The 12,530-nt window shown below is 53.4% G+C and overlaps 1 protein-coding gene across 2 annotated transcripts in view; it reads right to left on the bottom strand.

Annotated features, from left to right (window-relative positions):
* Window positions 1-12,530, bottom strand: part of PKNOX2 (PBX/knotted 1 homeobox 2) — a 231,400-nt gene that overhangs the window by 195,428 nt on the left and 23,442 nt on the right. The gene's annotated exons all lie outside the window — the stretch shown is intronic.

Below are 12,530 nucleotides of genomic sequence, written 5' to 3'. Positions count from 1 at the left end.
CTCCCCCGCTCCCAACTTTCACTTCACCCCCTCACTAACCCAGGCCAACACATTCCCATAGGGCACAGCTTAAGTCCTAACAGGTCCAACTCTCATGTACATCTCCCCATTCACTTTCCCCTCTCCCCACAAACACGCTTGTTACTGCCTTTATTACTTTTTATTCTCGGACCATCAGTCACCTCCTAACTCACTGCTCTCTGCACTGTTCCACCTACACATTAGTGTCAGCAAGACCTTTCTATAAGGCAAAGTGTTCTCTTGTTCTTTATGTCCAAAGCCTGCACTGGCTCCGGGGGCCTCTCAAATAAAGTGCACATTCCTAAGCCTGGCATGGAAGCCTTCGCACCATGGCTCCAACCTAACTTTCAGTCCCAATTTACAGTCACCCTCTGCGCCAGTCCTACACTCCATGTAAATTCGAGTATTTCTCCTTCCCTGACTATGCCCCATACTTGGGTGACCGGGTGCCTTTGTGTGTCCCGTTTATCTGTCGGAATGCCTGTCTTCCACTTCTGCCTATTCGAACCCTAGTCCTCCTTCAATCCCAGTCACATGCCCTCTTCTCCAAGGAGCTTTCCTTTCCCTTACCCTCTCTAAATTCTCCAACCTGGCCCTTCCCCTCTATCCACAGCTCGCTGCCTCCATTCAGCCCTCAGCACGGCTTGCCTAGCGGACTGCACTAGGTTTCTAGCTGGCTTCCCTGCGTCCGGTCTTACCCATGGTAGTCCAGCCTTCGCAGCACCTCCAACATGACCTTCCTAAAGCTCAAATCTGTCCAAGGCACTTGCCAGCCTAAAATCCCTTACTACTGACAATGCTATAATTTACTGAGCACTCTCTTTGCTCTAGAATTGCTCTTTAACTCAGAATATGCTGATTAACTCAGTGCTCACAACAGTTCACTGAGGTGCTATGTTTAACCCCTTTTTACGATTAGGAAATTGAGACCCCAAAGGCACATGGGTAAATACAAGAGCAGGACACCTGGCTCCAGAGCCTATCCTCAGCCACATTTTCATTCTGTCCCTTCAGGCACCCCGCTCCCCCCTGGCTGTATGAAAACATGTTCCTTTGAGTGCGCACGAGGCTCTCCCTGACCTCTGGCTACTCTCCAGACCACGCCTTACACCCCCAAATCCTCTACTGCTTCTATGCACATGCGCAGCACGCTGGGCCTTGCACACCTGCCTCTGGGCAGGAGCACCACTTTGCTTAAGTCTTCCATGCCCACATGGGGCCACATTTTGGACCACTTTCTACTCAAGTCAGCTAAGATGCCACAAGCGGCAGTTCCTTCCAATCTCCCGACAGCCATCAGCCTGAGCCGAGTGTCCCTCTGTGGTGCTCCCACAGCCCCCAGCCTTGAAGTTTTCTATATCAGTTTCCCCCTATATTGTAGACTCAAGTGCAGGGTGATGTCTCATTTGCCTCTGTATCTGCAGAAAGCCTACAGTGCCTGGAACACAGTAGGTGGCCTGTAGTGCTTGCTCCGCCTTCCTCAGCTTCCTCCATCACACCCACCAAGGCCCTGCCCCAGTCGCTCCCGATCAGCCCAGCGCACAGCATTTCTTTCCTCCTGGAGCTCCCGCAGCACACAGCATCTGTGCCACTCATTCAGTAATTAATTAATTCTGTGACATCCTGTGACATCGCCTGCATTGTAATCTTCATGATTATTTAACTCTTGTATTGTTACTTTTCACAAATCACCTCTCCCATTAGAGGGGATAGATTTCTTTAAGATGGAAGTTAGGGGCTAGGTTTCACTTGCATGTTTGTCTTCTGAAATGCCTTGTACATCCTAAGGGCCTGATAAATGTATGGGGATTTAGTTTAACGCAATCTGGGGAGGCTAAGGTCAGGCTGTAGAGCCTGTGTTGGGGCAGGGCATGCAATGAGAGAAGAGGGATAGACCCTGGCTTTGAAGGAGGGGCTGCTCAGAACAGCAAAATGGTTGGGGCTCAAAGGGACATAACCCAGTCTCTGCTCATCCTCCCCCAAGCAAGAGTCACCTGCTGGCTATGCAATTAAGAAAAAAATTGGATGAAATCAAATGTAGAATTAAAATTCTTGATTCAGAAACAGGAGTCACAAAGTATAAGAGCCCAAGACATCACTCTGCCCTCAGTCAGGAAGCTGCCACCTGGCCTGCCGGGCATGGAAGCCCGTCGGGCATCAATTCTTCCTCAGCTGATCTAACAGCCATTGAGCAGTCAACCATCCTGGGAACTTTCATTGACTAAACTGGGGATTCCTGTGAAAACCGAGATGAGCTGGTCACCTACGACTGAACAAAGCACCCGCTTCGGCCACAGGCCAGTGACCTTGTACTTTGCAAGCACCACACTGATAAACCACACACCCCTTGCTACTCAGTGTGGCCTCAGACCAGCTGCATCGACACCACCTGGGAGCCAGTCAGTGGGGAAACTGAGTCCCACTCAGACCTACTGACTTAGAATCTGCATTTTAACAAGAGGACCAGGCAACTCACTTACGCGTCAACTTAGAAGAAACATGACTTTAGTGGCCCCTTACCCCCTGGACATCCAATTCCCAGCTACCCTGGCTGCATTCTGGGGACCAAAACTAGACCCCACTGACCCCACCCACCATCATGCCTCAAACCAGACTTCCTGTAGTGGAGGGGAGTCGGTCTGGCTTCCTCCTCGGGCCAGCTGATCGTGGGATTCTTTCCAGCTCCACCGTCTCTATGGCTAAACAATGTTGGAAATGAGATTTACTCTGGAGGGTCTGACCTCTCCAGGAGCCCCAAGCAAAGGGCAGCAAGGGCTTTTTCCCTGAACCTATGGCCACTCTGGGCAAATGAACTCAAGGGGGTGGTCCTTTTCCTGCAGACGGTGGAGGTGCAGCACTGGCCTGCGGAAGTGAAGCAGGGAAGCAAGGGGCTGACAGATTACTCCAGAGAGGACATGAGCTCCGGAGTCCTGAGCTTATTCATGGCTTCAGAGGACAGGCACACACAAGGCACAGGCTCGGCAGCTGCACGGCAAGTTACACCGAATCGTTTGCTGACCCGGGTCACACAAGACTCCTGGCATTTTGCTGGTGAGCTAAGAAAAAGTTCAACCCATCTGGGTCCCAGCCTTGATTGTCCTCCCAAAACCGCAGAGTGAGGGTATTTGGGTTTGTGGCCTGAAACTGTAGCTCTCTCAGTGGCTGAGAGGAAGAAGGTCCCCAGCAGAGGAAGGAGTGGGGGTGACAAAAAACTGAGCCCCTGCAGTCCTGTGCCCATGGAACTTTTTTTAAAAATATACTTTTATTGCCGAAACCGGTTTGGCTCAGTGGATAGAGCGTCGGCCTGCGGACTGAAAGGTCCCAGGTTCGATTCCGGTCAAGGGCATGTACCTGAGTTGCGGGCATATCCCCAGTAGGAGATGTGCAGGAGGCAGCTGATCGATGTTTCTCTCTCATCGATGTTTCTAACTCTCTATCTCTCTCCCTTCCTCTCTGTAAAAAATCAATAAAATATATTTTAAAAAAAAAATATGCTTTTATTGATTTCAGAGAGGAAGGGAGAGGGAGAGACAGAAACATCTATATAATAAAAGCCTAAGCGAGCGCTATGGCGGAATGACCAGAACTACCAGTCGCTACGATGCGCACTGGCCACCAGGGAGCAGACGCTCAATCAGGAGCTGCCCCCTGGTAGCCAGTGCGCTCCCACAGCGGGAGTGTCCCTCAGCCAGGAGCCAGGCTCACCGCTTGTGAGCACAGGGGCAGTGGCCACCTCCTTAGGAGCAGCGAGCTGAGCAGTAAGGAGCAGCGAGCAGGCAGGCAGTAAGGAGCGAGGGGTCCCAGACTGTGAGAGGGATGTCCACTGAGCGGTCCCAGACTGCAAGAGGGCACAGGCTGGCTGAGGGACCCCCTAATGTACTAATTCATGCACCAGGCCTCTAGTTAATAATGAAAGAGAACCATTAATTGGCTGCCTCCTGCACGCCCCCCACCCACAATTGAGGCCACAACCCAGGCATGTGCCCTGACCGCAAATCGAACCATGTCCTCCAGGTTCACAGGTCAACGCTCAACCACTGAACCACACCAGCCTGGCCCCATGGAACATTTTACACACTCTGCTTTCCGGCCTCTGCCATATCCCTCACTGAAGGGCCCCCTCTGAAGTCGGGAGATGGGTAGGAAGCAGGGGCCTGGCACCACCTGCAATGGCAGCACCCAGCTGAGTATTGGCCTGATGCCCCATGAGACAAGTTAAATATGTAGATGCAGACACGAGGCCCAGCCCTGGACCCTCTCTCTACCTGTGGGCTGGCTCTGCAGACTCTCTGGGCAGCGTCCAGGAGGCTGGCATTGTAGGCTCCAGACACCAGAATGTCTCAGTTGGGACTTGAGATGAAGAGCCATCAGGAAACTCACACAGTGGACACTCCATGGCAAGGGCCGTATACAAAGGGGTTGCAATGCTACCTCTTCACGAAATGTTTTTCAGACTAAAAACCTGGCAGCTGGCAGAGGGGAATCAGTGAGAGAACAGTGAGTGAATTTGCCCATCTCCAAAAAGAAAATAAAGTTTAAGTAGTATCTTCAAAGGAAGCTTTACAACAGCTGGCTCTGCGGAGATGGCAGTGGGTGGAGGGTGTCTGTCCCCCCAACTACAGCCCCCCAACTACAGCCCCTCCCCTGAGCCCTGAGAGCCCTACTCCCTTTGCCCCTGTGCTTCAGAAGGCACAACTGAAGGGGAGGGACGGGGGCACGAAGGGGCCCTGCTGTTCCCAGGAATGCATGGCTGAGAGCTTTGCCCACTGGGCACTTGGGTACCAGTGGGTCCCTCCCTGTGGAGGGGGGTAAGCAGGGAGCACAAAGACCACCTGGCACTTAAGCGAGGACTTGCTCCCAAATGCACCTGCAGATCCACCAGCAGCGATGGGGACAGACATTTCTCCGTGTGGCAGTGCAGTTACCTCGTCCACGGAGGGCGCAGGGTTTGAAGGGAGATGCAAGGAGGGGGAATGGGGTCCAGAGCCTGTGACCCCCCCCCCGCCCCCGCCACTGCCCCACCTCCTGTCAACATCTAAAATTTCCCCAAAGAAAGCAGGGCCCACACTCTCGAGCTGTGGGGGTAGGGTTGGGGGGGTTGCAGCTGCAGCCTGGCAGGCCCCTGGCCCCCAGCATGTCTGGGGTGAGATGGGGGGCTCTCCCGGGGATGCCATTCAGGCCCTGTCTTTGGGGGGGAAAAGCCAAAGAAAAACATGTATTTATAACATGAACTTCCCTCTTCTCCTTCCCCTCAGCTAACTGATTAATTAAATGAATACAAAGACCGTCTTGTTGGGAGCCCCAGCCGCACGGACCCTCTGTGTTTTCTTTAAGCCGGCCGAGCAAACAGGAAACAAAAGGCTTAATTCTGTCTGGTTTCATGAAGGGGGCTGTATGTCACAGCCAGAGGCTGGGGTTCCGCCAGACCCCGCAGAGCAGCCACCAGGCGGCTTGAGACCCCCAGCCTCCCGGCTGAGCCCACTGCCCCACAAGCACACAATTCCCCACCCCGAGCCAAGCCAAGCCAGCCTGGCCCAGGGAGACATGCCTACAGCCTACCAGGCGGGAGAGAAACTAGAAGGGAGCGGGAGGACCCAAGAGAAGGCTCTGGAAGAAGACCTCCAAGGCAGTGAGCTGGAGGAGTGTGAGCTGGGCCCCTAACCAGGGAGAGAGGGAGGTGGCTCAATCAGGACTTTCCTGGGGGGTGGGATGAAGAGTCGCCATCCCCACCTGTCATACTCCTGTCCCAGTGAGACTCTCAGATGGGCTTCAGCGTGGCAGCCACACAGGTGCCACAGTCTCCTCACAGGTGGAAACTGTAGCTCCGAGAGGGACCGAGACGGCATGTCACATGGCACCCTCACCTTCTCAAGAAAGAAAGCAATGTCTGGGAATGATTTGGGCTGCACTGGGTGGAGCTCCAAAGAAGCTCCCAAGAGTTCGTGGGACCAAAGGATGTGCCCGCAGCCCACCCCCCATCTCCCAGACCTAATAAGGACATGGCAAAGAGGACCTACTTCTTCCTTGGGGGTAGCAAGGACATGATCAAGCAGCAATCTTGACTTAACCCCAACCTAAGTTCTCAGCTCAGAAAGCTTCCATGGAAACCAAGGCCCTGGGAGGCCAGTGAAGAGACAGGAAGAGAGGATGTCACAGAGAAGGTGGCCCCTAGCTGAGTCTAGGCCAGTGGTCTGAATAAGTGAGCCCAGCCATGACCTCTACCTTCGAGACTCTAATCTGCTAAGTGCAGCTTTGCTAAGCCCCTGTGTGAGCCAGTGTGCTACACTCTAGGACAGTGGTTCTCAACCTTCTGGCCCTTTAAATACAGTTCCTCGTGTTGTGACTCAACCATAAAATTATTTTCGTTGCTACTTCATAACTGTAATGTTGCTACTGTTATGAATCATCATGTAAATATCTGATATGCAGGATGGTCTTAGGCGACCCTTGTGAAAGGGTCGTTCGACCGCCAAAGGGGTCGCGACCCACAGGTTGAGAACCGCTGCTCTATGGAGACATCTGTGAACAAAAGAGAGACTTCTTGCCCAGGTGGGTGTGCATCCCTGAAGGAGACGGAGCAGGAAAACAAGTGCCCACCTGGGCACCCATTCAGTCACTTGCTCAACAGGTACTCATCCAGGGCACTGCGCTGAGGATGCGACGATGACCAGCCCAGACACTGACAATGACCCTGGCCTCCTGGAACATGTCTAACAAGCAAGTCAGATACTAAACTCCAAATCACACCAATAAATATGTGACGGCAAACGGATGGCCTCAACTGAAGATCCTCAAGGTATGAAATATGACTATGGCTTCCATGGAGAGAAGAGCTGAGGGCAAGGGGTCAAGCAAAAACCAGCTGCACGTGTTGCAGTGGACCAGGCAAGCGGTGACAGGTGTGGGCAAGGCATGGGGAATGGAGAGACATGTTCGGGGCTAACACTCACCTTATGTAACAGTTCAAATTGACAGGACATGGGACTGGGCTATGTGGATATGAGGGAAAGTTCAAAGTCAAGGATGATCTCTGGTCTTCAGCTAAAGCACCTTGGTGAACGTTGCTGCTCTCAGTGAGATGGGGCAGAAGGGGGGGCTAAATTGAGGGGAGAGACCGAGTGGTCTGGTCCTTTCTGTTCCCTCCCCTGCCTCCAACCCTTCTGCTCATCCCTTTGTTTTATTTCCTCTGGTGACTAAAGACTGTGCCAATGGAGGACAAAATACCTTGGCATCAGGGCCCTCTGGCCCTGCCTCAGTTACGATGGGAGGCCAGCATCCAGGGTCTGATGTGCAATGAATGGCGACACGAAGTGAGATACGAAGTGCACTCCTCATATGCAGCCCTAAAAGCCTCAGTGTCCTGCTTTGTTGATAGGAAGATTGAGCACGGAGGAGTCGAGCCACCCGCCCTAGCTCTCAGTGCTGGGATTGGGCTGTACCCCAGGCAGTCTGGTTCGAAGCCCCGGGTTCCCTCATTGGGTGGATGTTACTTCTGTCTTGTCTAGACCGTAAGAGTAGCAAGAAGAGTTATGAAGGCCAGAGGAGCCAGGCTGGTCAGCTGAGCAGAAGTGCAGTCAGGTGCCACCTGGGGTGGGCAGAAGGCCTCCACGCCAAGGGCGGGAACTCTGACAAGCACAACGGAGAAGGAGAAAGAAAGGAAAGCAGAGGGAGGAGGAGAAAGAGGGAAGAGGTTCTGCAAAGAAACAGAAAAGAACAAAAGGGGAGGGAGGTGTTGGTGGCAGTGAGGAAGGAGCCCATGGGCCGGTCTACAGGGTTAGGACTGAAGGTCATCTGAGACTCAAAGGAAGATAAAAATGAACCCGCCTTGGTGAATTGCTCCACAGTGAAAAGACTATCCCCCAAATTCATGCACTCAAGTAAAATTCACCTCGCCACTCAAAGCACCAGGCTGCTACAGACAGGAGCGAGTGTACTGAAGAACCCAAAAGCAGGTTGAAAAGGGAGAAAAGGCTTCCATCCCATAGCCCCACCCTTCTTACCCCTCAGGTGCTGCCAAACAAAGAGGGATCCAAGGCTGAAAGGCTGGTGATGGGAGAGTGTTAGTGTCCCCAGCTCCACCTCCCTGCCTATCAAAAAAGCTGCTGGGAGCAAATAGGATTCCAGAGCCCAAATTCTTTTAACTCTGCCCTAGCAGCCATGGTGGGACATCTAATCTCCAATGAGGATCCACTCCTGGCCCTCACATAGCTCCTCTCTCCACTCACCTCCTCTCCGGCCAGTGGACTTGAGAGCCCCGTGAGCCCGGGAAGATGGGCATCCAGGCCTTGGCCCTAGAGCGGGCCTGGCAGACACAGACGGGAGCTCAGTCTCCCCGAGCACCTCTCCAGTACAGGGCCCGCCTCTGAGACCTAAACAAAGAATCACTGCTTCCCCGGATGCTCCATGGGTCTTGCAAGGCCAATGCAGTTTGTAGGCAGGTAACGGCCAGGTTCCCCAGGGCCTCCAATCTGCCAGCGTGGCTGTGGTGCAGCCCAAAGAGGCATCTGTGCACAGGGCAGCAGGGAGCAGGAGCGACCACCAGACCACTTTCCAGGGGTCTCGCCAGCTCTGTGCAGACAGCTGCTACCGGACAGCCCAGCTCCCCTCACTGACCCCAACTTTACAGCTGCCCAGGGCCCCTGGTGATGTGTGCGCTCCCCTGGTGACTCCAGCTCACCCCTACTCTTGCCCTGGAGCCTTCACCTGGAGCTGGGAACTAGGCCTCTTCCCCCCCCCCCCCCCCGTTCTCCCCTCCCCCCAGGTTGGGATTCCTCTGCCTGGCATATAGTAGATGCTCAATAGGCTACAGCATCTTTCCCTTCACTAAATAGGTGTTGAATTAGCCTGTTTTAAATTCGTGGAGTTTGCATTAGTGGCAAAAGACCCAAGTGGGAGCTCTCCAGCAAAGCAGTTAGAAGCAGGAAAGAGGCCTCAAGGGACACTGAAGGGAGAGTAGGATTGGGGGTCCTCTGATCGGGGGACCCACCAAACCCCAAGGAAGGACTGAACATCCCTCTTTGTCAGCCAGTGTAATCCCAACCTTGGGGCAGGGGAGAATGGGGGGCAAGAGTCCCAGTTCCCCTGCTGTGCAGTGAGGACCCTCCTGTGGGGACACAGGACTGGGGACCTCAAACCTCCCCGCCTCTGGATGCCCACAACTACTGAACACCAGTCTTCCCAGGAGACGCTGGGAAATCCCGCCTGTGTTGTTTCCAGATGGGAAACATCGCAAAGACCAGGAGAGGGTTACTGCTCCTGAAGAAGGTTGGGAGTGGGAGCTGCCTGGGGTGGGTGCCCAGCGGCTCTTATCAAAGGACCAGAGACCCTGGTGGGAAAGGGGGAGCTGAGTGTGCAGAGCTGTCTGCTCGGGCCTCCTGCAGCCTGGAGGCTGGTCCAGAGGCCTCTGCATTAGCTCTGGGAAGATCTGAGGCATCACACTGCTCTGTGCTCCCTCCTCAGCCCAGCCAGCAGTTTAGAGCTTAGAATAGCTAGCATCCAGCCCTCGGATATTGCCTCGGCTTATGAGGGGCCTGCGGAGTCATTAGCACACTCCACGCTCACAACACCCCAGTGAGAAATTTTTGATCCTCCCCCCATCCTGCAAATGAGGAAACTGAGGCTTAGAAAGGTCACAGGCTTCCCCAGCACAGCACATCTGGAACGTGCTTCATTTCGACCCTAAATCCCAGTCCCCTGCTCTGAACTCCCCACTTTGTGCACCCCACAAGAAAGAACACGGGGCCAGGCTTGCTGGGTGCGTTCCTGCTCCCAGGCCAGTGCCTGTCTCTGTACCAGTGCTTGCTCCTGGTGGGGTAGGGAGGGGTCCGGGTTATTGCAGGCACAGGACAAAGCAGCCAAGCCTCTTGTAATAAGGAAGAGCTGGCTGTACATTATGCGCACATTTGTGAGTTATGAGCATTACAGAGAGAAAGAGGCACATAAATTAAAGTGGCCAACTTGTATGCACACATGCACACTGGCACGGGCAGAAGGCTGGCTCTAAATGGTAAAAATTAGCAGCTTGAAACAGTAAAAAACCTCAACTTTGCCTCAGAAAGATGCAGGGCAACTTCACAGAGTTTTATGTGGCCCATAAATTAGAGCTGAGAAAGGGCCTCGGCGCAGACAGGGGCTTTCCGCCGCGCAGAGATGCCGTGTGGCAGCATTACAAATGTCCCAGGCAGTTTATACACAACAGCACAGCGTGAGTTTGCTGGGGGATATTGGAGCTGGTAATTGCTATTCTAAAACTGGCCTTGTAAGCTTGGAGAAATGTTTTGAAGGGGGGAAAAGAGCCAATTTAAGAGCTTTATAAAGCCATAAATGCCTTCTGAGCAAACCAAATGTAATCTATCTGGAGAGACAGGCCGTCCCTCAAACCCAGAGTTCCCTGCAGGTCCTGCCGCAGCACGGAGTCACCTGTGTGGACAAGGGGCGGCCATCAGAGGGCTTCGGGGCAATTGTCCCCTCGAAGAAACCACCCACAGGCCACTGCCAGCCCCACAACTATGGTCCCTGCCGGCCACAGCTGATGCCCCCAAACAAACAAGAAAGCCGGGGCTTCCTCTGCCTTCCTCCCAGGTGCCCTCCCTCCTGGGGGGCCTAGGAACCAGGGAGGGCTGGAGACGGGGCAGGAGGGCAGAGTTCTCCAGCTTGGCCCCAGTTCCATCCACGCAGTGGGGCTGTTGTAAGAGCTAAGGAAAGGCATGCGAGCCCCTGGCCCCAGCACCCAATAAAAACCAGCTGTGATTACTTTGTGGCTGTTGGTGCGTGTGGACAGGGGTGCCCGGGGCAGAGGGCACCTTTGCAAGGCTCCACCTTCTCCAGGCCCAGCTCCTGCCAGGCTCCTGGCATCAGGACATCACTTAAGAATCCTCGCCAGCAGCGTGCGGGCATGGACACCGGCCCAGCTTCCCCGGGAAACAACCCCAGCGCCTGTTTCCTGACTTCATTTGAATTTGCCCTCATCTCTCCACGCTGCCTTCAGACACTTTCTATAGCCGCAGCCCCTGCCTTCACCTGGCATATCATGCCAGGGCTCGAGAATCCTCTGCCAACCCTGCTTATCCTCTCAGTCTCTTCAGGCCATGGGAGGGGAGAAATTCCCCCAGGTCTGTGGCTAGAAAAACCAAGACTCAAGGGACCGGCTGGGAGAGAAGCAGCGGATTCCTGCCTCCCACCCGCTGTCCTCAGGCCCAAACCTCCCTTTCCCGCCTCTTCCCAGCGGCCTCCACCCGGCAGTCCTGCTCGCTTTCGGATGTCAGTATTTCATAACGGAAAACAAAAGCCATATAATGCACAATTACCCACTTTCCATTGTGTGTTAATAGCTCTATTGACAGCACGGAGCACCACACAGGAGCAGTAGAAAGGGATTCGAGATCAAGCTTCCAGTGAAATGTGGTTTTAGTTATATGTATTTTCATAGCTTTTGCAACACCTTATTAAAGTTGAAAGCTATATATAACAGCATTACCGGTGGCACTTTCAATACCACCGAAGTCACATTTCTTTACAGCCCAAACAAATGTGACCCAGCTGCCTCCAAGCAGGACTTCCCATATACTCCTCAAGCCCCCTGAGCTGTCCCTAACCCCCTCCCTCGCCACACACACACACACACACACAATACTCTGAACAGCGGGCGGAGAGACAAAACATTCCTCTAAGGTGCTGGCAGGTGGCTCGATGTGACAGACATCTTACGACCCAAAATCATGCGACTGAAGGTCCTCCCTGTTCCATCCCTCCCCCCCACAACTCTTACATAGGAACTACCTTGGTCTAATTGCTGTCCCCCCAAAAATTACACCAAGCCAGTCTTCATCCCCGAGGCTTTGCTGAGGCCATGCCGCTCCTGGTTCGCTGGCCTTCCTTCCCTCTGCTATCTAAACCCCTACTCAACCTTGAAAATGGCTGCAATCCACTCACAAAATAAAATCAACATGCGAGGGTGGACCGGTGATGGGGAAAGTGCACTGGACTTCCAACGACAAGATCTGCCCTTTACATTCACTAGGTCCCCTTGACCAAGTAAGTCTCTGATTCCTCTTGTCTTTATGTTTTGGTTCAGCTACAAAATAACAGTGTGAAATACATTATTATAAGAGTCCTCCCAGTTCTGGGATTCCTGATTGAATACATAGTGAGGTTTTCGGGTCGGTATTTATTATGTATCTATAGGTATTTGGTGCCATACGGATAAGACATGGTCCCTGTCCTTGGGGAACCTGTAATTTCATGGGGGAGTAAGGCATATCAGAAGAAAACGTGACATTTCAGCAAATACTTTCAGCTCCAGTCCAAGATAGCAATATATAAAAAGTCATGAGGCAGTACATGATTAGATGCCAAATGAATTGTGCAGCCAATAATTGCTCTAGGCCGAGGAGTCAGAGGAGGAGAGAGTGCTAAGGGATGGGCTGATGGAGGACGCTGGGCTTCGGAGATGGGAACTGACCTGAAGGACACACAATGAGATTCGCATCTGCAGGAATGGCTGGGGTGTG

Source organism: Myotis nattereri, assembly GCF_964212035.1.
Source record: "Myotis nattereri genome assembly, chromosome: 19".
In the NCBI taxonomy this organism is placed as follows: Eukaryota; Metazoa; Chordata; class Mammalia; order Chiroptera; family Vespertilionidae; genus Myotis; species Myotis nattereri.
This window is presented reverse-complemented; position numbering and strand designations above follow the sequence as displayed.